This window comes from Triticum dicoccoides, chromosome 4B, assembly GCF_002162155.2.
Source record: "Triticum dicoccoides isolate Atlit2015 ecotype Zavitan chromosome 4B, WEW_v2.0, whole genome shotgun sequence".
In the NCBI taxonomy this organism is placed as follows: domain Eukaryota; kingdom Viridiplantae; phylum Streptophyta; class Magnoliopsida; order Poales; family Poaceae; genus Triticum; species Triticum dicoccoides.
This window is the reverse complement of record NC_041387.1, coordinates 562,935,862-562,963,653: the sequence shown is the minus strand read 5'-3', so window position 1 is coordinate 562,963,653 and position 27,792 is coordinate 562,935,862.

Below are 27,792 nucleotides of genomic sequence, written 5' to 3'. Positions count from 1 at the left end.
CGAGTCCGGTGCAAAGTCCGGGAGGTTGTCCTGCAACACCTCCGAGGCCCTCTCCTCCTGGTGGGTCCCTTCCTGGGATCCCACCTCAACATCGTCCGCATCACGGGGGGTGGAGGCAGTCGAAAGAGAATCCATATCTGACGCACCTAAGGACCCACTTGATGAAGCGGGAAGATCATCCTTAGGCGGACTGCAGGGTTGTATGCGGCATTAGAAAGACATTATGTGGCGAAAAATAAAAACCTCGAAGTTATTCGGGAGTCCGGATACTTACGATCTCGCCAGGGGCTTGGCCCTTGGAGGCCAGTCCTTGTCGTCGTCACTGGCGTTGGCGGAGCAGTCCGGGGGAAGAGTTTTTCCCTTCTTGGACCCTTCGGCCTCTCTAGTTGGGGAGGCCTTCCTTTTCTTCCCTGCCCCCGCTGGGGGAGAGGCTTTCTTCTTCTCCTCCTCGCCTTGGTGGGAGGAGTCGGCCTCGGATTCATCATCCGATAGCACCTGAAAATGGGAACTCTTCCGAGTCCCCGTGGCCTTCTTCTTGGCCTTCTTCTCTGGCACCACGTGGGGTGCCGAAGCTAGCAGCCCCGTTAGGCGGGCGTCCGCTGGGTCCACTGGCAATGGGGCCGCACAGATAGTCCGTTCGGCCTTCGCCAGCCAGTCCTGTCAAAGGTAAAGGGAGTTTAGATCCCGCATAGAGTCAAACTATGGAAAACAAGTGGCAAAATCACTTACCTCATCAGCTGGACGCTGCAAGCGGAATCCGCGGTCTTCGGTAGCGGATGCGGGAGCCTCGGCGCCCTTGAACAGCACCTTCCGGACATCTTCGTACGTAGTGTCGAAGAGCCCGCTCAGAGTCTGGTGCTGCGCCGGATCGAACTCCCACATGTTGAAGCCCCGTCGTTGGCACGGGAGAATCCGGCGGATGAGCATGACCTGGACTACATTGACAAGCTTGAGCTTCTTGTCCACCAGCTTCTGGATATAGGCTTGGAGTCCGGTCAGCTCCTCCAAATCCACCCAGATCCGGCCACTCTCTTTCCAGGAGGTGAGCCATGTAGGGACGCTGGATCTGAATTCGGGGGCCGCTGCCCAATCAGGGTCACGCGGCTCAGTGATGTAGAACCACCCCGATTGCCACCCCTTAATGGTTTCCACGAAAGTGCCCTCCAGCCACGTAACGTGGGACATCCTGCTCACCATGGCGCCTCCGCACTCCGCCTGGATGCCCTTCACAACCTTCGGCTTGACACTGAAGGTTTTGAGCCACAAGCCGAAGTGGGGCTGGATGCAGAGGAAGGCCTCGCACACGACGATAAACGCCGAGATGTTGAGGATGAAATTCGGGGCCAGATCATGGAAATCTAGGCCGTAGTAGAACATGAGCCCCCGGACAAAGGGATGAAGTGGGAAGCCTAGTCCGCAGAGGAAATGGGGAAGAAAAACTACCCTCTCATGGGGCCTGGGGGTGGGGATGAGCTCTCCCTCGTCGGGGAGCCGATGTGCGATGTCACTGGACAAATATCTGGCGTCGCGTAACTTCTGGATCTGCCCCTCCGTGATGGAGGAGGCCATCCACTTGCCTCCCGCTCCGGACATAGTTGGAGAAGGTTGAGGTGAGAAGTGCGGACTTGGGCGCTGGAGCTCGAGTTCACGGAGATGGATAAGCCAAGGAGGAAGAAGGCGCAGGTAAAAGGGTTGGATCTTTATCCCCTTATATGGACGGACAAAAACATGTGTTCCCACCGGCCTGGTAAAACTCGCTTATCTCCCAAGCGTCACAATCAATGGCGCGGTTGGGTTACCCACGTCCGTATTGATGGGAATCCCGAAATAAGGGGAACACGATCTCTGCTTCGACAAGACGTTCCAAGGAAACCGCCTCGCTAAATGCGTGGAGGTGGAACAATAAAAACAATTTGGGTAAAGGCTTGGTAGTGGTATGACGTCACGCCACAAAATACGTCAGCAGATTGAACTTGTGTAATGTTATTCTCTCTACGTTGGTACGTGGAATTTATTTTTTGCAGAGCCGGACACTATCCTGGTGTTCACAATCTTCTATAAATTATTCGGAGGAAGAACCCGCCTTGCAATGCCGAAGACAACATGTGCGCCGGACTCGTCGTCATTGAAGCCTGGTTTAGGGGCTACTGAGGGAGTTCCGGACTAGGGGGTGTCCGGATAGCCGAACTATCATCATCGGCTGAACTCCAAGACTATCAAGATACAAGATTGAAGACTTCATCCCGTGTCCGGATGGGACTTTCCTTGGCGTGGAAGGCAAGCTTGGCGATACGGATACGTAGATTTCCTACCATTGTAACCGACTCTGTGTAACCCTAGCCCTCTCCGGTGTCTATATAAACTGGATGGCTTTAGTCCATAGGACGAACAACAATCATACCATAGGCTAGCTTCTAGGGTTTAGCCTCCTTGATCTCGTGGTAGATCCACTCTTGTAACACACATCATCAATATTAATTAAGCAGGACGTAGGGTTTTACCTCCATCAAGAGGGCCAAACCTGGGTAAAACATCGTGTCCCTTGTCTCCTGTTACCATCCGCCTAGGCGCACAGTTCGGGACCCCCTACCCGAGATCCGCCGGTTTTGACACCGACATTGGTGCTTTCATTCAGAGTTCCTCTGTGTCGTCACCGATAGGCTCGATGGCTTCTTCGACCATCATCAACGATGCAGTCCAGGGTGAGACCTTTCTCCCCGGACAGATCTTCGTATTCGGCGGCTTTGCACTGCGGGCCAATTCGCTTGGCCATCTGGAGCAGATCGAAAGCTACGCCCCTGGCCGTCAGGTCAGATTTGGAAGTTTGAACTTCACAGCTGGCATCCGTGGGGACTTGATCCTCGATGGATTCGAGCCACCGCCGAGCGTGCTGCACTGTCACGGCGAGCATGACTTAGCTCTATAGCCGGACAGTACCCTGGAGGCCGCACTCGAACCCGCTCCGATCTTCAATTCGGAGCCGGCTGCGCAGATCGAGGACGGATGGCTAGACACCGCCTCGGGGGCTGCAACCTCTACGGCGATAGAGCCGAACACTGACCTTGTCCCTCATAAAGCTCGTGACTCCGAGGTGCCGGACTCCTTGCCGGACTCCGAACCTCCCGCGCCCCCTCCGATCGAATCCGTTGGGCGCCGATCATGGAGTTCACCGCAGCGGACATCTTTCAACACTCACCTTTCGGCAACATCTTGAGTTTGCTAAAACATCTCTCGTTATCAGGAGAGCCCTGGCCGGACTGAGGTCAGGATGGTTGGATGCTGACGACGAAGAAATTCAAAGCCCACCCACCACCCACTTGGTAGCCGCTGTCGACGATCTAACTGACATGCTAGACTACGACTCCGAAGACATCGACGGTATGGACGACGATGCCGGAGACGACCAAGAACCAGCGCCGACCGGGCACTGGAAAGACACCTCATCATATGACATATACATGGTGGATATCCCAAAGGATGGGAATGGCGAAGGAACAGAGGAGGATGACCCCTCCAAGAAACAGCCCAAGCGCCGGCGTCAGCGGCGCCGCTCTAAATCCCGCCACAGCAAGAATGAAGATTCCGGCACCGAAGATAATAATACACCGGACAGTGCCGAAGACAACCCACTCCAGCAAGACCCAGCGCAGGAGGATGGAGACGCCAGCCCTCATGAGAGATCGGCAGAAGAAGAGGTAGAAGATTATATGCCTCCCTCTGGAGACGAAGCAAGCCTCGACGATGATGAATTCGTCGTGCCTGAGGATCTCGTCGAACAAGAGCGTTTTAAACGCAGGCTTATGGACACGGCGAACAACCTCAAGAAAAAGCAGCAACAGCTTAGAGCTGATCAAGATCTGCTAGCCGACAGATGGACTGAAGTCCTCGCGGCCGAAGAGCATGAGCTCGAACGCCCCTCTAAAAGCTACCCTAAACGCAAGCTGCTCCCCCGATTAGAGGAGGAAGCGTATGAACCCGCATCACCAGGAGACAATACGGTTGACCGACCACCCCGTGGTCGCGACAGAGAGGCCTCTAGGCTCTTCACTAGACCCGTACCCCGGCATCGCTCGAAAAGCACAAGGCCACAGGGGAACGCTCCCGACTTGCGAGATATATTGGAGGATAAGGCAAGACAATCAAGATCGATCTATGGATCGCGTGGGCGCCCCACGGTACGTGACGACAACCGTCGCGCCGGACACAGTAAGTCAGGCCGGGCCAAACAAAACAGACAAAGCTCTTTTGAGCTCCGTCGTGATATCGCCCAGTACAGAGGCGCCGCACACCCACTATGCTTCACAGATGAAGTAATGGATCATCAAATCCCCGAAGGGTTTAAACCCGTGAATATCGAATCTTACGATGGCACAATAGACCCCGCGGTTTGGATCGAAGACTATCTTCTTCACATCTACATGGCCCGCAGTGACAATCTTCACGCCATCAAATATCTCCCCCTCAAGCTTAAAGGACCAGCCTGGCATTGGCTTAACAACTTGCCAGCAGAGTCAATTGGGAGTTGGGAAGACCTGGAAGTCGCATTCCTTGATAACTTCCAAGGCACGTATGTGCGACCACCAGACGCTGATGACCTAAGCCACATAATTCAGCAGCCAGACGAATTGGCCAGACAATTTTGGACACGGTTCTTAACCAAGAAAAACCAAATCGTCGACTGTCCGGATGCGGAGGCCCTCGCGGCCTTCAAGCATAACATCCGCGACGAGTGGCTTTCCCGGCACCTGGGACAGGAAAAGCCGAAATCCATGGCAGCCCTCACATCACTCATGACCCGCTTCTGCGCGGGTGAGGATAGCTGGCTAGCACGCAGCAACAACCTCAGCAAAAATTCTGGCAGTCCGGATTTCAAGGACCGAAATGGCAGGTCGTGTCGTAACAAAAACAAGCGCCACATCAATGGCGACAATAGTGAGGATACGGCAGTCAATGCCGAATTCAGAGGCTCTAAACCCGGTCAGCGGAAAAAGCCATTCAAAAGAACTACTCCGGGTCTGTCCAATTTGGACCGAATACTCGACCGCTCCTGCCAGATACACGGCACCCCCGAAAAACCATCCAACCACACCAACAGGGACTGTTGGGTATTCAAGCAGGCAGGCAAGTTAATTGCCAAAAACAATGACAAGGGGTTGCATAGCGATGACGAGGAAGAGACCCGACCGCCGAACAATAGAGGACAGAAGGGTTTCCCCCCACAGGTGCGGACGGTGAACATGATATACGCAACACACATACCCAAAAGGGAGCGGAAGCGTGCACTCAGGGATGTATACGCGATGGAGCCAGTCGCCCCGAAGTTCAATCCATGGTCCTCCTGCTCGATCACTTTTGACCGAAGGGACCCCCCCCCCCACCAACATCCGCCACGGCGGATTCGCCGCATTGGTCTTAGACCCAATCGTCGATGGATTTCACCTGACCAGAGTCCTGATGGACGGCAGCAGCAGCCTGAACCTGCTCTATCAGGATACAGTGCGCAAAATGGGCATAGACCCCTCAAGGATTAAACCTACCAAGACGACCTTTAAAGGCGTCATACCATGTGTAGAAGCCAATTGTACAGGCTCAGTTACACTGGAAGTGGTCTTCGGATCCCCGGATAACTTCCGAAGCGAGGAGTTAATCTTCGACATAGTCCCGTTCCGCAGCGGCTATCATGCCTTGCTCGGACGTACCGCGTTCGCAAAGTTCAACGCGGTGCCACACTACGCGTACCTCAAGCTCAAGATGCCAGGCCCTCGAGGAGTCATCACGGTCAATGGAAACAATGAACGTTCTCTCCGAACGGAGGAACATACAGCGGCTCTCGCGGCAGAAGTACAATGCAGCCTCTTAAGGCAATTCTCGAGTCCGACCATTAAGCGACCGGACATAGCTAAGCGCGCCCGGAGTAACCTACAACAAGACCACCTCGCACGTTCCGAGCACGCGTAGCAGTGCGGCCCCAACCCCAGCCCCTGCAAAACGTCAAAACAGGTCCTTCGCGTACACCATTACGCTCTGAAGATACCATGGGCATGGGGAGAGGGGCACGACCACGATAAGCCCAGACTGCGGCTCAACCACACCAGGGGCTCTCAAGTGTGTCGTTCTTTTTTTCTTTTTACCTTTTATTTTTTACCCACAGGACTCCGTTTGTCAGAGGCCCTGTCTGGCAGCAGACCTGCCGAACTCACGATGCAACAGCCAGGGAAGGATAAAGGCTACAACGAATATACAGGTGGTCTCCATTACGAGCATTTTTATACACCAATCCGCAGCCTACCCCTGGAGGGGGGACATGTTTAACAGTCCCATCCCTTGCTTATCGTACTATTTGTATCGTTCTACAACACTTATTGAATGAAACAATGCAGCACCTTTTTGCTTATAATTGCATTTCTTTTTCATACATATGTTCATTTACGACATGTCGCATCCATACACTTTGGTACGGTTAAAACACACCAGGGGCTTATGTTTCCCGCATCATGGTGTGATAAGTTCGAACACTTTCACAAGTGCGGCACTCCGAACTTATAGCATTATATGCATCGGCTCCGAATCATGTCTTGGGTCAATAGTTGGGTTTGCCCGGCTCCCATGTTTTGGTACCTTACGTTCCGTTGTATCGGCTAAGGTAGCACTGGGAGAACCACTGCGATTGCGCCCCAGTTGAGCTGGGTTAACGCCTCGGTGGAGAAAGCTAAAACTGACCGTCATGATGAGGCGAGAGCCGGTCGCTGTTCGAGAGGTTTTTGCGAGTCCTTAAAGACTTATGCCGCATAGAGCGAGGAGCCGGATCTTGTCCGGCCCAGGCGTGGATAGCGCCCCAAATTCAGCCTTCTGAAGACTAGGGGCTTCGCTGAAATTTAAAATTATAGAATTCTATGGCTAAGTGAGAGTGTTCAAGCATTATAAGTCCGGTTGCCTTGTTCGCTGTGTTGAGCGCCTCCCTAGATGGACCCAAAAATGTGAACAAGAGTGCACAAGTTTATCCCGAACACCCCAGCACTCGTGGCATGGGGGCTGAAGCCGATGACTTGCCATCTCTTAGATTTGATAAACAGCCACACAGAAGGTAATATTTTAAATTAACAAGCGTTGCTTAGCGCATATGAACTAAGTTTTTAGTGCACAGGATAACAAAATGCGAGTCTACTAAAAAATTACATCTTTGGAGCACTCCCCCGCAATAGTGCGGGCGCCCTTCAGCACACTCTTATAATACATCTCGGGCGTGCGATGCTCCTTGCCCTCTGGTGGCGGGTCCGTCACAAGCTTCTGGGCATCCATCTTGCCCCAGTGCACCTTTGTGCGGGCAAGGGCCCGACGGGCACCCTCAATACAGGCGGAGTGCTTCATGACTTCAACCCACGGGTACGCATCCACCAGCCGCCGCACCAGGCCAAAGTAGCTCCCAGGCATGGCCTCCTTAGGCCACAGCCGAACTATGAGGCCCTTCATGGCCTGTTCGGCCGCCTTGTGGAGCTCGACCAGCTGCTTTAGCTGGTCGCTAAGGGGCACCGGATGTCCGGCCTCAGCATACTGAGACCAGAAGACCTTATCCGTCGAGCTCCCCTCCTCGGCCCGGTAGAATGCGGCAGCATCGGACACGCTGCGAGGAAGATCTGTGAACGCTCCTGGAGAGCTTTGAATTCGGGTAAGCAACAGGTAATTAGCACTCACATGCTTACTTTGCATGAAAAATGCCTTACCCGCTGCTATTTTCTTCACCGCCTCAATCTCCTGGAGGGCCTTGTAGGCTTCGGCCTTAGCGGCTTTGGCACTCTCAAGAGCCGTTGCAAGCTCAGACTCTCGAGTATTTGAGTCACGCTCCAGGCTCTCATGTTTTTTCACGAGATCCTGGAGCTCTTGGTGTACCTCCGCCACCCGCGCCCCCTGCTTCTCTCGCTCGGTGCGCTCCACGGCCGCATTGCGTTCGGCCGCGGCCACCGCCTCTTTCAGGGTCGCCACCTCGTTAGTGGCCCCTGCAATACCCATGTTATCCTTGTCATTCTTTTTGCAACCAAAATCCTTTTCCATAAGGTACAATTTTAATAAGGTGTTACTCACCTTCCTTGTCCTCGAGATGCTTCTTGGCACGGCCAAGCTCGTTCTCGGACCGCTCGAGGTTTTCCTTCAAAGTATTGACCTCCGCAGTCAGTGCGGCAGAGGTCAGCAACACAGCCTGCAATCACATATTAACATATTTATTATGACTCCTGCGTATATCTTTTTAGATCCTCAGTCCGGCTTTTCTTTCCGAACACCAAACCGAGCATCAGGGGCTACTGTCTATGTGGTACCATTTTATACATATTGAAATTCTTACCTCAAAGCCTGTTAGAAGGCTGCTGTAGGCTTCGGTCAGCCCGCTCTTGGTGAGCTGCACCTTCTGAATCACCGCACTCATAACGGTGCGGTGTTCCTCTTTGATGGAGGCGCCATTGAGCGCCTCCAGCAAGCTATCCGGCGCCTCCGGTTGGACGGAGGCTGCCGGCGTCACGGTCTTGCCCTTCTTACGAAGGGGTCGCCCACCGGACTCCAGAGCCACTGTGGGTTCTTAGGCCGAGTCCGGTGCAAAGTCCGGGAGGTTGTCCTGCGACACCTTCGGGGCCCTCTCCTCCTGGTGGGTCCCTTCCTGGGATCCCACCTCGGCATCGTCCGCATCACGGGAGGTTGAGGCAGTCGGAAGAGAATCCATATCCGACGCACCTAAGGACCCGCTCGATGAAGCGGGAAGATCATCCTTAGGCGGACTGCAGGGTTGTATGCGGCATTAGAAAGACATTATGTGGCGAAAAATAAAAACCTCGAAGTTATTCGGGAGTCTGGATACTTACGATCTCGCCAGGGGCTTGGCCCTTGGAGGCCAGTCCTCGTCGTCGTCACTGGTGTTGGCGGCGCAGTCCGGGGGAAGACTTTTTCCCTTCTTGGACCCTTCGGCCTCTCTAGTTGGGGAGGCCTTCCTTTTCTTCCCTCCCCCCGCTGGGGGAGAGGCTTTCTTCTTCTCCTCCTCGCCTTGGTGGGAGGAGTCAGCCTCGGATCCATCATCCGATAGCACCTGAAAATGGGAACTCTTCCGAGTCCCCGTGGCCTTCTTCTTGGCCTTCTTCTCTGGCACCACGTGGGGTGCCGGAGCCAGCAGCCCCGTTAGGCGGGCGTCCGCTGGGTCCTCTGGCAATGGGGCCGGACAGATAGTCCGTTCGGCCTTCGCCAGCTAGTCCTGTCAAAGGTAAAGGGAGTTTAGGTCCCGCATAGAGTCAAACTATGGAAAACAAGTGGCAAAATCACTTACCTTGTCAGCTGGACGCTGCGAGCGGAATCCGCGATCTTCGGTAGCAGATGCGGGAGCCTCGGCGCCCTTGAACAACACCTTCCAGACATCTTCGTACGTAGTGTCGAAGAGCCCGCTCAGAGTCTGGTGCTGCGCCGGATTAAACTCCCACATGTTGAAGCCCCGTCGTTGGCACGGGAGAATCCGGCGGATGAGCATGACCTGGACTATGTTGACAAGCTTGAGCTTCTTGTCCACCAACTTCTGGATACAGGCTTGGAGTCCGGTCAGCTCCTCTGAATCCCCCCAGATCCGGCCACTCTCTTTCCAGGAGGTGAGCCGTGTAGGGATGCCGGATCTGAATTCGGGGGCCGCTGCCCAATCAGGGTCACGCGGCTCGGTGATGTAGAACCACCTCGATTGCCACCCCTTAATGGTTTCCACGAAAGTGCCCTCCAGCCATGTAACGTGGGACATCCTGCCCACCATGGCGCCTCCGCACTCCGCTTGGCTGCCCTTCACAACCTTCGGCTTGACACTGAAGGTCTTGAGCCACAAGCCGAAGTGGGGCTGGATGCAGAGGAAGGCCTCGCACACGACGATAAACGCCGAGATGTTGAGGATGAAATTCGGGGCCAGATCATGGAAATCTAGGACGTAGTAGAACATGAGCCCCCGGACAAAGGGATGAAGTGGGAAGCCCAGTCCGCGGAGGAAATGGGGAAGAAATACTACCCTCTCATGGGGCCTGGGGGTGGGGATGAGCTCTCCCTTGTTGGGGAGCCGATGCGCGATGTCACTTGACAAATATCCGGTGTCGCGCAGCTTCTGGATCTGCCCCTCCGTGACAGAGGAGGCCATCCACTTGCCTCCCGCTCCGGACATAGTTGGAGAAGGTTGAGGTGAGAAGTGCGGACTTGGGCGCTGGAGCTCGAGTTCGCGGAGATGGATAAGCCAAGGAGGAAGAAGACGCAGGTAAAAGGGTTGGATCTTTATCCACTTATATGGGCGGACAAAAACATGTGTCCCCACCGGCCTGGTAAAACTTGCTTATCTCCCAAGCGTCACAATCAATGGCGCGGTTGGGTTACCCACGTCCGTATTGATGGGAATCCCGAAATAAGGGGAACACGATCTCTGCTTCGACAAGACGTGCCAAGGAAACCGCTTCACTAAACGTGCGGAGGTGGAACAATAAAAACAATTTGGGTAAAGTCTTGGTAGTGGTATGACGTCATGCCACAAAATACGTCAGCAAATTGAACTTGTGTAATGTTATTCTCTCTACGGTGGTACATGGAATTTATTTTTAGCAGAGACGGACACTATCCTGGTGTTCACAATCTTCTATAAATTATTCGGAGGAAGAACCCGCCTTGCAATGCCGAAGACAACATGCGCGCCGGACTCGTCGTCATTGAAGCCTGGTTCAGGGGCTACTGAGGGAGTTCCAGACTAGGGGGTGTCTGGATAGCCGAACTATCATCATCGGTCGAGTCCCTGTGTTGATACGCCTTCATTGACCTTGGAGAGCCAGTCCCAGACCAGCTTTGCAGTTTCCAGAGCACTCACACGACCATACTGCCCCTTGGTCAGATGACCACAGATAATGTTCTTGGCAGTTGAGTCCAGTTGCACGAACTTCTTGACATCAGTAGGAGTGACACCTTCACCAGTCTTGGGAACGCCGTTCTTGATGACATACCAGAGATTGACATCAATGGCTTCAAGATGCATGCGCATCTTATTCTTCCAGTAGGGGTAATCAGTGCCATCGAAGACAAGGCACGCGGCAGAGACTTTGATTATCCCTGCAGACGACATAACTAAACTCCAGGTGGTTAAACCAAACACACAGAACAAGGGAGCACCTTGCTCTGATACCAATTGAAAGTGCTAGTATTCGACTAGAGAGGGGGGTGAATAGGCGATTTTTATGGAAGTCTTCAAAGCATGGGTGTTTCAAAGAAAAACAATAGAAATGACCCTATTGATATGTAGCGGAAGGTAGACTACACTAGACAAGCCATAGTCAAGTAAGCAATGAAGTGAAAGCACGAAGACTATAAGCAACTAGGTAGATAGGATCAGGATGGAAGATGGTATGAAGCTAAACAGACAACAGTCTTCACACAGTGAAGTCAAACAGATAAGGCAAGTAGGCAAAGACTTCACGAAGAAAAACTGTAAGTAAGGTGAGAGAGGAAGGATAGAACCAGTTGCTCGGAGAGAACAAGGGATTTGTTGGACCAGTTCCAGTTGCTGTGACAACTGTACGTCTAGTTAGGGAGGCCGATATTCAACTTAGAAGACCGCGTCTTCACCTTATTCCCCTTGATCTAAGAACACTTAGTCCTTGCCCAATCACTCTGGTAAGTCTTCAAGGGAGACTTCCAAACCTTCACAGACTTCGTTCACCGGCAATCCATAATGACTCTTGGATGCCCAGAACGCGGCGCCTAACCGGCTGGAGGATTCACAGTCCTCAAGTGTAATAAGTCTTCAGATCACGTGGACAGAAAGACTTCAGTGATGCCTAACACTCTTTGGCTCTGGGTGTTTTGGGCTTTCTCCTCGCAAGGATTCTCTCTCCAAGGCTTCGGAGGTGGGTTGCTCTCAAACGACAAAAGCCGTGCACTAACTCTGAGCAGCCACCAATTTATGGTGTAGGGGTGGGCTATTTATAGCCAGGAGGCAACCCGACCTGATTTGTCCAAAATGACCCCGGGTCACTAAGGAACTGACGCGTGTCCAACGTTCAGATTTCAAACACACGCGGTAGCTTGACTTGAGCTACAAGTAAAGCTGACTCATCCAGCCATGGATAAGATTTGCTCTCATTGTCTTTGCTCGAAGACATAGTATTTGGTTGAGCATCACTTCAGTCACTCTGACTTTGTTCACTTGGACCCCACTTAACAGTACGGTGGTTCCTATGACTCAACAAAGAAGAAAAGGAAACTATGAAACAACTATGTCTTCGCACTCCATAGTCTTCATGCGATGTCTTCTCGTGTCATAGTCTTCAGTGTGAATGTCTTCACAGACCACCATTGTCTTCAATCTCTCCACACATTTTTAGGGGTCATCTCCTGTAGGTAAACCGAATCAATGTGGGACTACTACCTGTGTTATCCTGCAATTCTCACAAACACATTAGTCCCTCAACCAAGTTTGTCGTCAATACTCCAAAACCAACTAGGGGTGGCACTAGATGCACTTACAGTGGGCACTTTGCATTTGTCTCTATATCTGAACCCAAGAAAGTTGCTGAAGCCTTTATGGAACATGAATGGATTCAAGCTATGCAAGAAGAACTTCATCAGTTTGAGCTGAACAATGTATGGGAACTGGTCTAACATCCTGATCCTCGCAAGCACAATATCATTGGCACCAAATGGATCTATGCAACAAACAAGATGAGCATGGTCAAGTTGTCAGAAAAAAGGTTCGTCTAGTTGCTCAAGGCTACACTCAAATAGAAGGAATTGACTTCGATGAAACATTTGCTCCTGTGGCAAGGCTTGAAGCCATTCACATACTGCTAGCCTATGCTAACCATCACAACATTCTTCTGTACCAAATGGATGTGAAGAGTGCCTTTCTCAATGTCAAGATTGAAGAAGAAGTGTATGTCACACAACCACCTGGCTTTGAAGATCCAAAACATCCTGATATGGTATACAAGCTCAACAAGGCACTGTATGGTCTCAAACAAGCTCCTTGCGCTTGGTATGACACACTCAAAGATTTCCTGAAGAGCAAAGGCTTCAAACCTAGTTCTCTAGATCTGACACTCTTCACGAAGACATATGACGGTGAACTGTTTGTGTGTCAAATCTATGTGGATGACATTATCTTCGGCTGCACTGACAAAAGATACAGTGATGAGTTTGGGCACATGATGCAAGAGCAATATCAGATGTCCATGATGGGCGAGCAGAATTTTTTCCTTGGTCTTCAAATCCGCCAGGAGAGCAATGGCATCTTCATATCACAAGAGAAATACCTCAAAGATTGTCTGAAGAAGTTTGGAATGCAAGACTGCAAAGGATACATGACGCCAATGCCAACCAAAGGTCATCTGGGCCCTGATGACATTGGTAAAGAGTTCGATCAAAAGGTATACTGCTCCATGTTTGGTTCCCTACTTTACTTATGTGCATCTAGTCCAGATATAATTCTTAGTGTTTGCATGTGTTCCTGATTCCAAGCGGCACCAAAGGAGTCGCATCACCTAGCGGTGTAGCGAATACTTTGATATTTGGCTTACACCCCAACAATAGGATTATGGTATCCAAAGGGCTCAACATTTGATATGATTGGATATTCTGATGCTAATTATGCAGGTGACAAGGTTGATCGCAAGTCCACTTCAGGAACATGTCACTTTCTCGGTCAATCACTTGTCTGTTGGTCTTCAAAGGAGCAGAACTGTGTATCACTCTCCACTACTGAATTTGAATACATTGCTGCTGGATCATGCTGTGCTCAGCTTCTCTGGATGAAGCAAACACTCAAGGACTATGGCATCAACAGAAGAATGTACCACTCTTCTGTGATAATGAAAGCACCATCATGCTTTCCAAGAATCTAGTTCAGCACTCGAAGACAAAGCACATTCAGATCTGTCATCACTTTCTCAGAGATCATGTCAACAAGAAAGATATTGATATCATTCACGTCAACACTGAAGAGCAATTGGCAGATATCTTCACTAGGCCCTTGGATGAGAAAAGGTTTTGCAAGTTGCGATGTGAGCTAAATATCTTAGAATGTCATATAATTGGACACATATCCTAATGCTTATGCATGTTGATGACTTAGATGTGCAACACATGAAGTAACGTATATCTTCAATCAATGAAGACTTACCCTCTGAGTGTGAATACATTAATGTGGAATTTGACTTCGGAGCGCCACGATAATTGTGCGCCGTGTCTGGGTCTAATACTTCCTATATGGTGGGTAACGCCACCACCAAATTCTTATTGAAGTGTTTCTCTTGGCATTATGGTTGCATAGTCTTTGCATTTGGTTTGTCTTCAACATTAATTTCTCTTCAAGTTTTATCTTCGCAATGTTGAGTTGGTCTATATATATATATATATATATATATATATATATATATATATAGGACAACACTATTCTAATCCCAAGATTAGAATAGTTATTTGGATCACAGCTCCCTGTATATAGAGGAGTCGCGGTGGTGTTCCCGAACTCCACCGAAAAAAAACCATCGCGTGTCCTGCACCTCCCGCGCCTCGATCCCCACCTCCCTCGCCTGGATCCCCAACTCCCACCCACCGCTAGTGCTCCGCCCCGCCCCGGACGCCATCCCCCGTCGCAGGTGCCCCGCCACACCTCTCTCGCACCCTCCGGCACCCCCTGCTGCCGCCCCCGTCAACACTAGCCACCGGAACGTCCCCAATGGCGACGGGGTCGACCGCCTCCCCGGTCGCGCGCCCACGCGTTTCCTTCCGGTGACCGCCCTGCCACCCGCGTTCCCCTCCGGTAGGCCGTAGTGTGCCCCGCCCTCAGCGACAACAGGGTCGACCACCTCCTGGGTCGCACGCCCCCGCGTTTCCTTGCGACGACCGCCCCACCGCCCGCGTTCCCCTCCTGCAGGCTACAGTGCACCCCGCCCTCCCTTCGGCCACCCGCCCCCAGCCTCCGGTCAACTCCATTACCTCCGCTGGGCACCGCTCCCCCTATCCCCGACCTCTCTCATCGCACTGGAGCAGGATCCTGGTAGCACGACGCGACCAGCGACGCACGGCGGTGCCTGTGTCTTCTCTACTCATGCTCTTTTTTTCCTTCCGATGCAAAAGGCTATGGTCAAGTTCATGGTGAGAACCGGTTGTGTTCTTCCTCATGGCCAGAGCTCGTCCGGTGATGTAGGAGATAGATGGAGCCCCAACCGTGTGGTCTAATTCGTCATGGGGCTTCTAGAGCCACTTTTTTCGCAGTTCAACATTGCTATACTTTAGAAGTTCATCTACTAACTGATCGAGGTGTTTCCATCTGCCTCCTGCCGCATCTCTAGTACGTGACCTGCTCTGGCACCTATGGTCGACCTTCCCCGTCGTCTCTTGCTTGAACATGTGAACCTCTGCTGCTCCATGTAAATCTGCCTGCTGCACTACTACGGTTGCTCTATGTTGTGCCCTTTTGCTGGTTGAAGTTGTTGTTATTTGCTAGCTTTGCCATAGGCTGCTGCACTTGGAGCTTGAAATCAATTTCGTCGATTATGTGCGTGCTTGGACTGACAACATTAGGCCATAGAAAAAACGGATGCTCCTCGACTACTAATTCCATGGCTGCCTCAGCTCTACTCGCTCAAGCAACGATAACTCTGATGTTTGTTTCTACAATATTGTTTGCAAGTCAGTATTGTTGGTATGGATGCTTCTCTGTTGTTCATCTTATAGTATGTTAAAGAAGAATCATGAATGATTGGGTCTACATCTGCATAAAAGAGAGTCCCTTTCCGAGTTTTGATTCGTTAATTAATTTCATATGTATGTTGTTAAAAAATAATTAACCGTGTAGAATGTGAAAAACTGAGATTAGAGTTGTATTTTTTCTGCTGAATTTTTTCACCATGTTTCTTGTTTATCAAGTAAGTGTTATTTCGTTCTTTTCATCAATTTCCTAATTGATGGAAAAGCTTGCTGCTACTCGCGTCCAGTGTTGTGTACTGTGTGCCTGCTCTCTAATGTACTATCTGAAGCTTGTACAGCGTGCCAGAGCAAAAAATGGGGAGGCACTAATCTGAAGTTCAGATATGATAAAGAAAGAAGTCGTGCAATCTGGGATCTAGTGATTTTCCACAAGGTAAGTTGCGGCAAAAACTCTGCTTATATTTAAAATTTGTGAAGTATCAGACTAGAATAGTTCCATCGATTTCAGTGAATGAGCAGCATGTTTATGAACATTGCTTTCTCACCCACAGCTATGGCCCCTTTCCCTAATGCATAAACGCGGACGGCCGCCCTGCAACATACCTCTTTCTCCCGCTGCTCCAGCAAGCAAGCTCCCAGCGTCGCACCTCCAGCCTGCGACCTTCCCTTCTGCCACGTCTCCACCAGCCGTTGCTACCTCTAGACCATATGAATGGCGTTGTCGAAGTCCACATTGTACTACACCAGCAGGACGACTCCTACAGGTCGTGCCAATCGTCTTTCTTCCACCATCCATGGTCGCCATCGCCGTTAATAAAGTTGTACTCGATCCATGTGTAATATGTTTGCGGTACGTGCTTGATGCATTCGATCGCCTCACGCAGTGCTCCAGGGAAGTAGCTGGATGCAGGAGCTAGCTGCGCACTCGCTGATTTTGGCATAGCCTAGTGGTTGTTAACCAAGCTAAGCATGTCATGTTTGTGTTAGCTAGAAGTACCAGTGTGAGGCGTTACATAGAGCTTGTGGGTTTGACTGAGTTAGACGTACCAGGATGGGAGATGCGAGTGTTCTTTACTTGTGAGTTTATTATAATCGTTGTCATCGTGTCTTCCGGGACTACTACTAACATTGTACTGATACTGTAAAATAAAATAAACATGTTAATGTTCAATTATGACAGACTTAAAAAATATATTCAGTTGACCAGACTTAAAATAGAGCAGTTTGATGTACATATACATATTTTTGGATATTCTCTGTTTGTAAAAACAAACCAAGAAGACTAAACTAAAAAAACAGAGCAGTCCGACGTTTATCTTAAAAAGATTAGTTTTTCATGTTCGTAAAAAATAGAATAACATCAAATAAAAAATAATAAAGAAATTCAATGTGTACAAAAAAGGATTTATCCATTTAAAAAAAAGAAGATTACTTTCGCAACCATCGGCGCCGCCCCTCATCCCCCTCCCCGACCATCGACGCCATCCCTCACTAGCACTCCCTTCCTTGTTTGTAAAAAATATACGAGAAAGGATTGTCCCCATTTCAAAAAAAGAACCAGAGGTTCAAAGTTAAAAGTAGAGAAGTTCACTGTTTATTACAAAACCAAAAAGGTTAAACTAAAAAACAAAGCAGTCCAAAAGGATTATAAAAAATAGGTTTTCATCGATACAAGAAAATTTAGAAGTTCAAATTTAAATAACGGAGAAGTTCATTGTTTATTAGAAAATCAAGAAGGTCAAATAAAATAAATAGAGCAGTACATATTATATATATAAAACGAGTTTTCTTTGTTTCTTTAAAAATACGGAAGTTCAAATTTAGATAACAAAGCGGTTTAGTATTTATATCAAACTAAGATTTTCCACCTTACTTAATAATTAACCAAGGAGTTCAAACCAAAAAAAGAGAGTAGTTCAAAATTTATAGAAAAAATGGAATTTTCTTGTTTTCTACAAAATCTAGAGGTTTATATTAAGAAAATCAAGAAGTTTAATGTTTATTACAAAATCAAAGAAGGACGAATTAAAAATAAAATAAGTCCAAATTTTTTATAAAAACGGATTAAAAGAACCAAAATTTTCCCAAGAATAAAACTAAGAAGTTCAAATTAAATAATAGAGAAGGTCAAAGTTTATAAAAAACTCAATTTTGTGCTCGGGGGAGCAAAAACAAATAAGTTCAAATTAAATTAGCAGAGCAATTCGAACTTTGTACAAAAACATATTTATCCCATGCCTAAAGAGTAAAAGCCAAGAAGTTCAATTTTTTTATAGAGATCCGTTCGAACATTTGAACAAAAATTGGTTCTATCAAGTTTCTTAAAAAACATATTTATTTCTAAGAAGTTCAAAGTAAAAAAAGAGAGAAGTACGAAGGTTAAAAAAAAGTCAGATGTTTTCTCCTTACTAAAGAATAAAATGAAGAACTTCAAACCTAAATAAAAAGGAAAAACTAAAGAAAATTCAAATAAAAACCAAGAAGTTCAAATTAAAAAACTCACATTTTCCCCAATACTAAAGATTAAAACCAATAAGTTCAATTTTAAAAAAATGAAGTAGGTCAATGCATATTAAAAACTCAATTTTTCTTGTTACTAAATAATAAAACCAAGAAGTTCAATTTTTAAAAGTAGAGCAGTTTAATACTTATTTGAAAACGCAATTTTTCCAGTCACTAAAGAATAAGACCAATAAGTTCTATTCGAAATAATGAAGAAGTTCTATTAAAATAAACCTATAAGTTCATATTTGAAAACGGAGCGGCTCGATGTCTATCAAAAAGTAGGATTTTTTCGTTACTAAAAGAAATAAAACCAGAAGTCCAAATTAAAAAGATGGAGAAGTTCGATGATTATAGAAAACTCAGATTTCCCTCGTTATTAAACAATGGAAAACAAGAAGTTCAAAAATTAAAAAAATAAGAAGTTCAACTTTTTACAATAGAGCGCTTCAAAATTTCATAAATAAGATTAAGAAAAATACTAGGAAATCCAAATTAAAAAGATGGAGAAGTTCGATGATTATACAAAACTCAGATTTCCCTCGTTATTAAAGAATGGAAAACAAGAAGTTCGAAAATAAAATAACAAGAAGTTCAACTTTTAAAAATAGAGCGCTTAAAAATTTCACAAAAAAAGATTAAGAAAAAAACCAGGAAGTCCAAATTAAAAAGATGGAGAAGATCGATGATTATAGAAAAGTCAGATTTCCCTCGTTATTAAAGAATGGAAAACAAGAAGTTCAACTTTTTAAAATAGAGCGCTTTAAAATTTCATAAAAAAGATTAAGAAAAAATCCCAGGAAGTCCATATTAAAAAGATGGAAAAGTTCGATGATTATAGAAAACTCAGGTTTCCCTCGTTATTAAAGAATGGAAACAAGAAGTTCAAAAATAAAATAATAAGAAGTTCAACATTTAAAAATAGAGCTCTTAAAAAATTCATAAAAAGGATTAGGAAAATCAGATTAAAAATTCATAAAAAACTCAGATATTTTCACGTGCTACACGGTGTGCATTTTGTATTAAAAAAGGAATAAAAAAGCAAAGACTAAAAGTTTTGGTGTTATAAGTTCAAGTCTTCCGTCAGAGAAAGTTAAAAAATATATTTTGAGAGAGGTTTGTACTAAAAGAATATCATTTGTGTAACACTAGCGGAATGGATGAGAAAATTACAAACGAAAATACAGCATAGAAGTTCAACATGAAAACAGCAGGAAGTTCAACTACTACTGTGAATGAAATTCATATGATTTTTTTGTTTAAAATCGTCGCGAGTATGAAAAAACGATCAACACAGGAAAGTTGCATGTTTACATCAGCTTTCCACCGGTATATGACATGCTCAATTCCGGTGAGTGTTCTGGTGAGTGGATGGAGAGCTAGGATAAAAAATAGCACGTGAAAAACAGAGTGAAGTTCAGGTACGCGCACCGAGAAGTTCAAGTTCTTCACGTGATGCATTTTTGAAAAATCTGTTTCGCAATAAAGGCAGAACGAATGATCCTGCCGTTTTTGAAATTTCTTGAAAACGGCTACGAATAAGACAAAACCATCAACATGAAAAAGTTTCGCATTTTCCGTAGCTTTTCAGCGGTATATTATTTGTCCAATTCCGATAAAGTTTGTAGAAATTACGGCAAAAATACATTTTTAGCCATTTTTAAAATCGACTTAAAACAGTAAGGAATTGAGAGAAACAATATATATAAAAAAGTTTCGCATTTCCTCATTCTTTCCAATGCTGTATCATTTGTTGCATTCGGACGTACAGTTAAAAAATTAGCTTGAAAAGACAAACTCGGTAGGACTTGGACCATTTTCTAAATTACTCTGAAACCATTCAAACTTAGAAAAAAACTTTCATGATGAAAGAGTAGCGCATTTTTATAATCTTTTCAACGCCATATCATATGCCTCCATTGGATTTGCCGTTTAGAAATGACATCGAAAAAACAAACTCAGCTGTTCGGTTTACGAAATTTTACGTTTTTTCAAATTACTCTTTAAACATAAGGAATTAGAACAAACTTTCAACATGTGGAAGGAGCGGTTTTGCAGCAGCTTTCCAACGCCATATTATATGCCTCATTCCGAGAAAGGGTTTAGAAATGTGATCGAGATTACGATTCACGTTTTTTGTGTGAAGAAAAAACGATTTTCAAAACTGCTCTTAAACCGTTTACGTTTTGCGAAAAATTTAATTTGGGGCATGATACTCGTGTCCATAGCTTTCCAACGGTATATAGCAGGCCCTATTTGGGCAATGTTGCGGGAAGTTCAACCTAGCACAGGGGGAAGTTCAGGTCGAACAACTCAGGCAGTAAAATCGCAAAAAACGCGAGTTCTTCACGACCCGAGTGCAAAATCCGCATATGAGCGAGATTCCTATCTAAAACGAGTATTTAGTTGCTAAACGGTTTAGAAATGCGATCGAAAATACGATCCACATTTTTTGTATGAAGAAAAAATGGTTTTCAAAATTCCGATAAAGGTCGAGTTCGTACAGAGGGAAGTTCAGGCGCGTGTACAAACAAAAATACGTCACAGAAGTTCAACGTGAAAATAGCATGAAGTTCAACTACTATGCTGAATGAATTTCAGATGAAAAACTTTCAAAATCGTCGTGAGTATGAAAAAGTGATCAACACGGGAAAGTTGCGTGTTTACAACAGCTTTCTATCGGTATATCAACCGCTCAATTCCCGTGAGTGGAATGGAGAGCTACGAGCAGTGGATGAATATCTACGAGCAAAAAAATCACGTGAAAAACAGAGTGAAGTTCAGGTACACACACCGAGAAGTTCAGATTCTTCACGCGGTGCATTTTCGAAGAATCTGTTTCGCGGTAGAGGCAGAACGAATGATCCCGCCGTTTTTGGAATTACTTGAAAACGGCTAGGAAATCAGAGAAAACCATCAAAAGAAAAAGTTCCGCATTTTCCGTAGCTTTTCAACGGTATATTATTTGCCCAATTCCGATAAAGTTCGTAGAAATTACGGTGAAAATATGTTTTTCTCCATTTTCAAAACTGATTTAAAACCGTAAATAATTGGGAGAAACAATACATACCAAAAAGTTTCGCATTTTTTCAAGCTTTCCAACGCCATATCATTTGCTGCATTCGAAACAACGGTTAAAAAATTAGCTCGAAAATACGAACTCGGTAGGACTTGGACCATTTTCTAAATTACTCTTAAACCATTCAAAATTAGAAAAAACTTTCAAGATGAAAAAGTAGCGCATTTTCATAAGCTTTCCAACGCCATATCATATGCCTTCATTGGATTAGCCGTTTAGAAATGACATCAAAAAACGAACTCAGCTGTACGATTTACGAAATTTTATGTTTTTTCAAATTACCCTTTAACCATAGAGAATTAGAAAAAAAATCAACAGGTGGAAGGAGCGGTTTTGCAGCAGCTTTTCAACGCCATATTATATGCCTCATTCCGATAAACTGTTTAGAAATGCGATCGAAATACGATTCATGTTTTTTGTGCGAAGAAAAAACGGTTTTTAAAACTGCTCTTAAACCGCTTAAATTTTGCCAAAAAATTAAGTTGGGTCATGATATTGGTGTCCATAGCTTTCCAATGATATATAGCAAGTCCTATTTGGGCAATGTTGCGGGAAGTTCAACCTAGTTCACAGAGAAGGTCAGGCGCGTTACTCAGGAAGTTCAGGTTGTGATCAGAATATTATTCTGATCCCGTGATCAGAATAGTGTTTATATATATATATATATATATATATATATATATATATATATAGTTGCTTGTGTTATGTCCTCTACAGCATTCTTTTATAGCTATGTCTTCATTCTTGAATCTTTATTGATCTAAGTGAATGTGATCGGATCCTAACCTATTATGTGCTTCTACCTCAAACTCTATCTGTCCAAATCATACACATTCTATTGAAAACTGTCGATTGTCTTCTCTGAGTCCTTGTCAGCAGAAGACAATCTGACAAACATTTAAATATGTTTTAATGTTGTATCCTTATTGCCTAAATAACGGAGAAGCCGGAACGACCACCCAACAGTCCAGGCGTGCGTGGGAACATGGAACAACTTTCAATGAGTTGCATGTGTGCCACGTGTCTCTCAGATGTGAACTGCTAGGGGCACCTGCGTAATTGCGTTGCGCCGCCCTCCTCCTTCTTATAAATACTCATCTGTGCGTTCAATATCTATTCTTCCACCTCGCCACCTTGCACAAACCCTAGCGCCTCCGCTAGCTCGAGTCGACGCCGAAGACGAAGCGCTTAGCTGCCGCAACTTCTTCGACGCCGTCCTCACGCTGGCCGCAGACCTCGTCCTCTCCATCGCTGTCGTAGGTGTCTTCCGCCGCCAAGTTAGGGCGCGGGAGATTGAACTACTCGGCCTCTCGTCCAACCTCATCTAGCAATTCGTCAGCGGTAATTAAATCTTACTTTTACTACCTTTTTGATCCGTCAAATCCATCCACTTCAACCAAAAGTGGTTTCTTCACTTCCAAATCTGGATATATCTTCTCCCGCATCTCATACCTTGCCAAGTATATTCAGTTATGCTTCATAACTAGTTAGATTTCTCACTTGTACTTACATGGATTCGTACAAATCTGGAACCAACTCTCTCCAAATAAGTGAATGTCTTCGCACTATGAGGTCCATGTCTTCAAAACTGATTTATCTTCAAAATCTTCTAAGAATGCATATGACCTCTTCCCCTTCCCTTGCATCTCTAATGTTGTCACAGGTACATGTCCGTGGGAGAATCCTTGGTTCTCATAGAATGCATTCATTTGCAGAATACTTACAGTGTCACATTGAATCACCTGAAGCCAGTTCTTGTCTGACTAGCAGACAGAAGCCATTCACTATGTTTAAGCCAATCAGTCTGAATATTATGGCTTCAGAGAAGTCTACACGCAAGGGTGGTAGGCAACATCGTGGCAACACTGCACTCGATCTGCCTCCTGATCTGTATGAGCTGTACAAGTCAGATCCTGAAGAAAACTACAACTAGCGCAAGAACCGGATTCAGTGGATCCGAAGATATTGGGATGAGCAATGGTTCAAGTACAGGTTTTTCACGCTTGAATATGCTGAAAAGAATGCCATCAAGCGCCCATGGGGTGACTACCTATACCGCTCCTTGGTGCCAAAGAGCAAGGCTGAAGCCATTGAGTAAAAATTCTATCCTTGCATGGTCAGAGGACCACAGCCTGAAAATGCCGACCCATCTTCTCTATTATGGCATTGTGAAGACAATCTGTTCAAGCACAACTATTAGTTTGCTAAAGATTCATCTGCCAAGAACCACAAGGAGTTTGGCCTCAACATCAACCCTTGCCCCTCTGCTCCAAGATCTGATGGGACACGTGAAGCTAATGAGAACAGAATTGGCCCCTTCGCCAATTTTGATGGGCTTCTGTCTCACATTGTTGCTCAGAGAGCAGCTATGGAGCAATCTGATGGTGAAGCTGATTCTGAAGATGCTCCCTCACCTCCAAAGGAGAAGAAGACAGAGAAGAAGGCAAAAGCTTCAAAGCCATCTTCTTCACCAAAAGCTTCAACTAGGAAGACTCTGAAGACTGCACCGCCTGAATCCAGTGTGCAGTCTAAGGACTTATCTCACGTGTCCAAGAGGACCAAGAAGCCATTGCCCAAGAAGGCCACTGGGCAACCCCTGACAGCGTTTGCTGTTCTGCATAATGAAGATGAAGCCATTGATCTATCCAGCGATGAAGATCTTGGTGATGATGCTCTGGAGATGCTTATCAAGAGCAAGCAAGAGGCAGAAATCTTTAACAATCTGCCCCTCTTTGATGTTGATATTCTGAATAACTTCATCGATGAGTGGTTCGATGACCAGCGCATCAGTATTGATGATCTTCAGCTTCCAGTGGACATCAGCGTCACCTTCCATGGTGCCATTGCTAGTGAGTTGGCCTTGGCCAAGAAGATTGTTGAGCTGAAAAACAAGATTGACTATGAGAAGGCCCACTTCAAGAAGAACATGGCTAAGCTCAGCGTGGCAGATGTTCAAATCTTCAATAAGATGCTGCACGACCTCAAGGAGGAGTTCCACAAGAAGCGTACTGAAGCTAAAGGCTCATGCGAGCGCATGAAGTATTTCGCTTAGAAATGCGTTCAAGCTCACAATGAATCTGAGAAGCGCAAAGCTCTTGGGCGCCCTGGCATCGATCCCAGGATGGCTGCCAAACAGAAGAAGCCTACTGAGACCCAAACTGCACCAAGGCGGGAAGAACCTCACATTGTCTTCCCTGCCAGTATGACAAGCTTGAAGCCTAAGGTCCCCTCAGCAGCCTCAGAGTTGAAGAAGACAAGGGCAACTGAAGACGAAGCCAAGAAGCACAAGCACAAGGACGCATCTGATGATGCCCCTTCCAAGAAGAAGTTGAAGACTAAGGAAACGAAGTCTTCAAGGAAATAGCGTGCTGCGGCCTCTCACCCACTCATTGTTGAACCCATCTCAGTTGCTCCTCCTGCTGCCACAAATCAAGAACAACGTGTTGTGCTCCACCAGCCTGCTTCCACAGAGGCTCATGAAGATGAACAAGTTCCAGCTGTTGACCTCAACGCATCTGAAGACATTGGTCGTGAAGACAATGTTGTTGATGATGAAGTCCTTCCTCAACTCGAGCACCACTTGGTATCATCGCCTGCTCCAACGAGCAGTGAACATGTTAGCATTGGTCGTCCTTTGACGCCAATCGCTCAAGAAGATTCCTGGGCTGAGCGCCCTCAAGAAGAAACCCCAGTTCATGATAAAACACCCCGTACTCCACCAGCACCAGTTACAAATCAAGTGCTGAATGACGACAACTACATGGAGACCACACCATCATCAAAGGCATCGCCCGTGTTTCAACGGCTTCGCAGAGGTCTCATACCATCTGTCTCCATGTCAACCATCCCAGAAGAAGATTCACAACAATCCAGCTCAGTGGCACATCAAGTGTTCCATGAAGAGAATCCTTCTATGATGGTTCTAGTGTCTGAAGCCAAAGCTGCTGAAGACATTCCGGCTGCATCAGCCGATAAAAAGAAGAAGAAGAAAGAAGAGAAGAGAGAGTTCCCACACCCCTGCCCCAGATCAAGTCATTCTCGAGGAGAATGTGATTGTGCAAGACCCTTCGGTCATTGACCAAATGGAGGTTGAGAACAATGAGGCTGCCACAAACACTGTTGAAGCCAATGACCCTGTCTTGGCTGAATATCATGTGGAGCCTGAAGCTAATGTTGTGCCTGAAGCTAATGTGAATCCTGAAGCTTCTGTAACACCGGTCCCCAGTGACGGCGTTGTTCCTCCCCCAAGGCCTCACACTATGGAAAGGGCCTTCAATTGTGATGGGGAGCTGGTCACAGTTCGCTGGCCAATCTTGGTTCCTCCCATTGCTCCCGACCCTAATAAGATTATCACGTGGAGTAGCAACCACAAGTTCAGAAGCCTAAGCCAAGGTTGCCAAGGCTTCCAGGTGCTGCTACATCACCAGGATCATTCAGTGTAAACAGCTTCAGGGCACACAATACTTTCTTTGACAAGGATAAGAACCCATACTCGAAGCCAAAGATCTCTTCAAATCGCTTCTGGAGCCATCAACAACGCAGCTATTACTCTTGTGTCCTCTACAATCAAGAGAGAATATTTCCTCACATGCGTCTTGATTGTGAAGCTATTGTTGGGCTCCCCTATCTTGAAGAAGCTCTGGACTGCTTTCAGGATGCTGGTCTTCTGCAATCTGTCACTGCCAAAGAGCACTGGAATGAAGAGCTTCTGCTGCAGTTCTATGCTACTCTTCACATTCGTGGCTACAACAGGGATCTGAAGACATGGATCCTCAAGTGGATGACAGGATATGTGCACAATGAAGACAAAGCTCAAGACATCATCGAGCTTACCTCCCTGCCCACTCCAGGTGAACTGTATGAGCCTGGTTGTTAGTGTCACAGAGAAGAACTGCAGAGCATTTTTCAGAGGCCTGAACCCAATATGAGTCAGATGCTCAGCATGATGAAGCCATTGCCTCAAGATGCAGAATATCCCAAGGAATTATTTGTCAAGGACCTCGAGTACTTGCCCCGCATAGTCTACCATATACTGAGGCATACTCTATGGCCAATCAAGGGACATTCTTCTGAAGCCACACTTGAAGGAGCCATGAAGACTTTGGTCTTCTATATTGTCAATGGCATCAGATTCAACTCCAAGGATTTCTTCATTAGACAACTTGCTGCATCTGGGATTGATTTGTTTGGCCTGAAGTTTTATGCTCCATGAGTGATGCGCCTGATCAAACTTCATTCTAATGTCGACTATCAGCCTTCAGCATGCAACCATCTTGTTTTTCTGCCTGAGGTTGATCTGTCAGTTGAAGCCATCTACCCCGAGCCTGCCAAGGAGCCTCTATATCTTCATAATGTTGATCATCAAAGCTTCACTCTGCCAATAGAAGGAGTTCATGTACCAAATGCTGCTATTCCTGCTTATCCTCTGGCTGGCAATGTGCATATGCCTCATCGAGCAAATACCGAAGCCATTGCCGGTACAATTGCTCAAAGGCCTCGAAAGCGTTCTCGTGTACGCAATGACCGAGAGCTACTTGTGGCCTTACATCAGAAGCAGGACAAGCACCACGACTGGCTAAAGCGTCAGATGCATAGTCTCTTGGTGGATGTCAATCGCATTCGCAACCTGGCCACCAAGAACTCATTTGCTGCCCATGAGTATGCACGGCGGTCCTGGAAGAGCCTCACTCTGCTGTGTTCTGAAGACGATCTTCGTGCAGATAACTTCACCGAGAGCTTCAAGTTTGATTCCAGGCCTCCACCAAATGCAAGCTAGCGCCACACTCCCTCTCTTGAAGATTCTAAATATCCATATTTGGCTGCAACTGTTGTTGCGAATGTCGTCGATGAAGAAGACGATGCCATTTCACCGACCATGGCTACACTGCATCTTGACACTGCATCATGCCCTTCTGCACCACCAAACTCCAACGTCAAACCTGCTCCACCATCTGCTCCTTCTGGGAACGAGTAGTTGCTCTATGTCTTCAAACCTTTTTGGTCATTACTGACAAAAGGGGGAGAAGCATATGAGTTGATAGTCTTCAAGCGGGTCCTTATGGGTGGTTGCATTATTTTGCCAAGTTTTTACAACTCTCGTCTTTTGATACATTTGGTTCTTTGAGTTGTAACACTTAAACTCGATGGTCGTCTACTACTTTTTCTGCTATTCTATGTTGCGATGATAAATTCCGCATGAAGTCATTATGTAGACGTCCATTTTCCATTATGCATATCACTATCTTCATTATCTTTCTATATGCATAATGTATTGTCTTCACACTTTGAAGATGGCCTCCACAAAGCAAAACCTGCCATGTGCATTTGCATTCAAAAGCAAATCATTTATATGCACATCTTCAGGGGGAGCCTCGTCATATGTATGAAGATAATACTCACAACACTAAACTTTCACATACTTTTATCCCCGTTGAAAACTTCACCCAGTTTGTCATCAATCACCAAAAAGGGGGAGATTGTAAGTGCGTCTAGTGCCACCCCTAGTTTGTTTTGGAGTATTG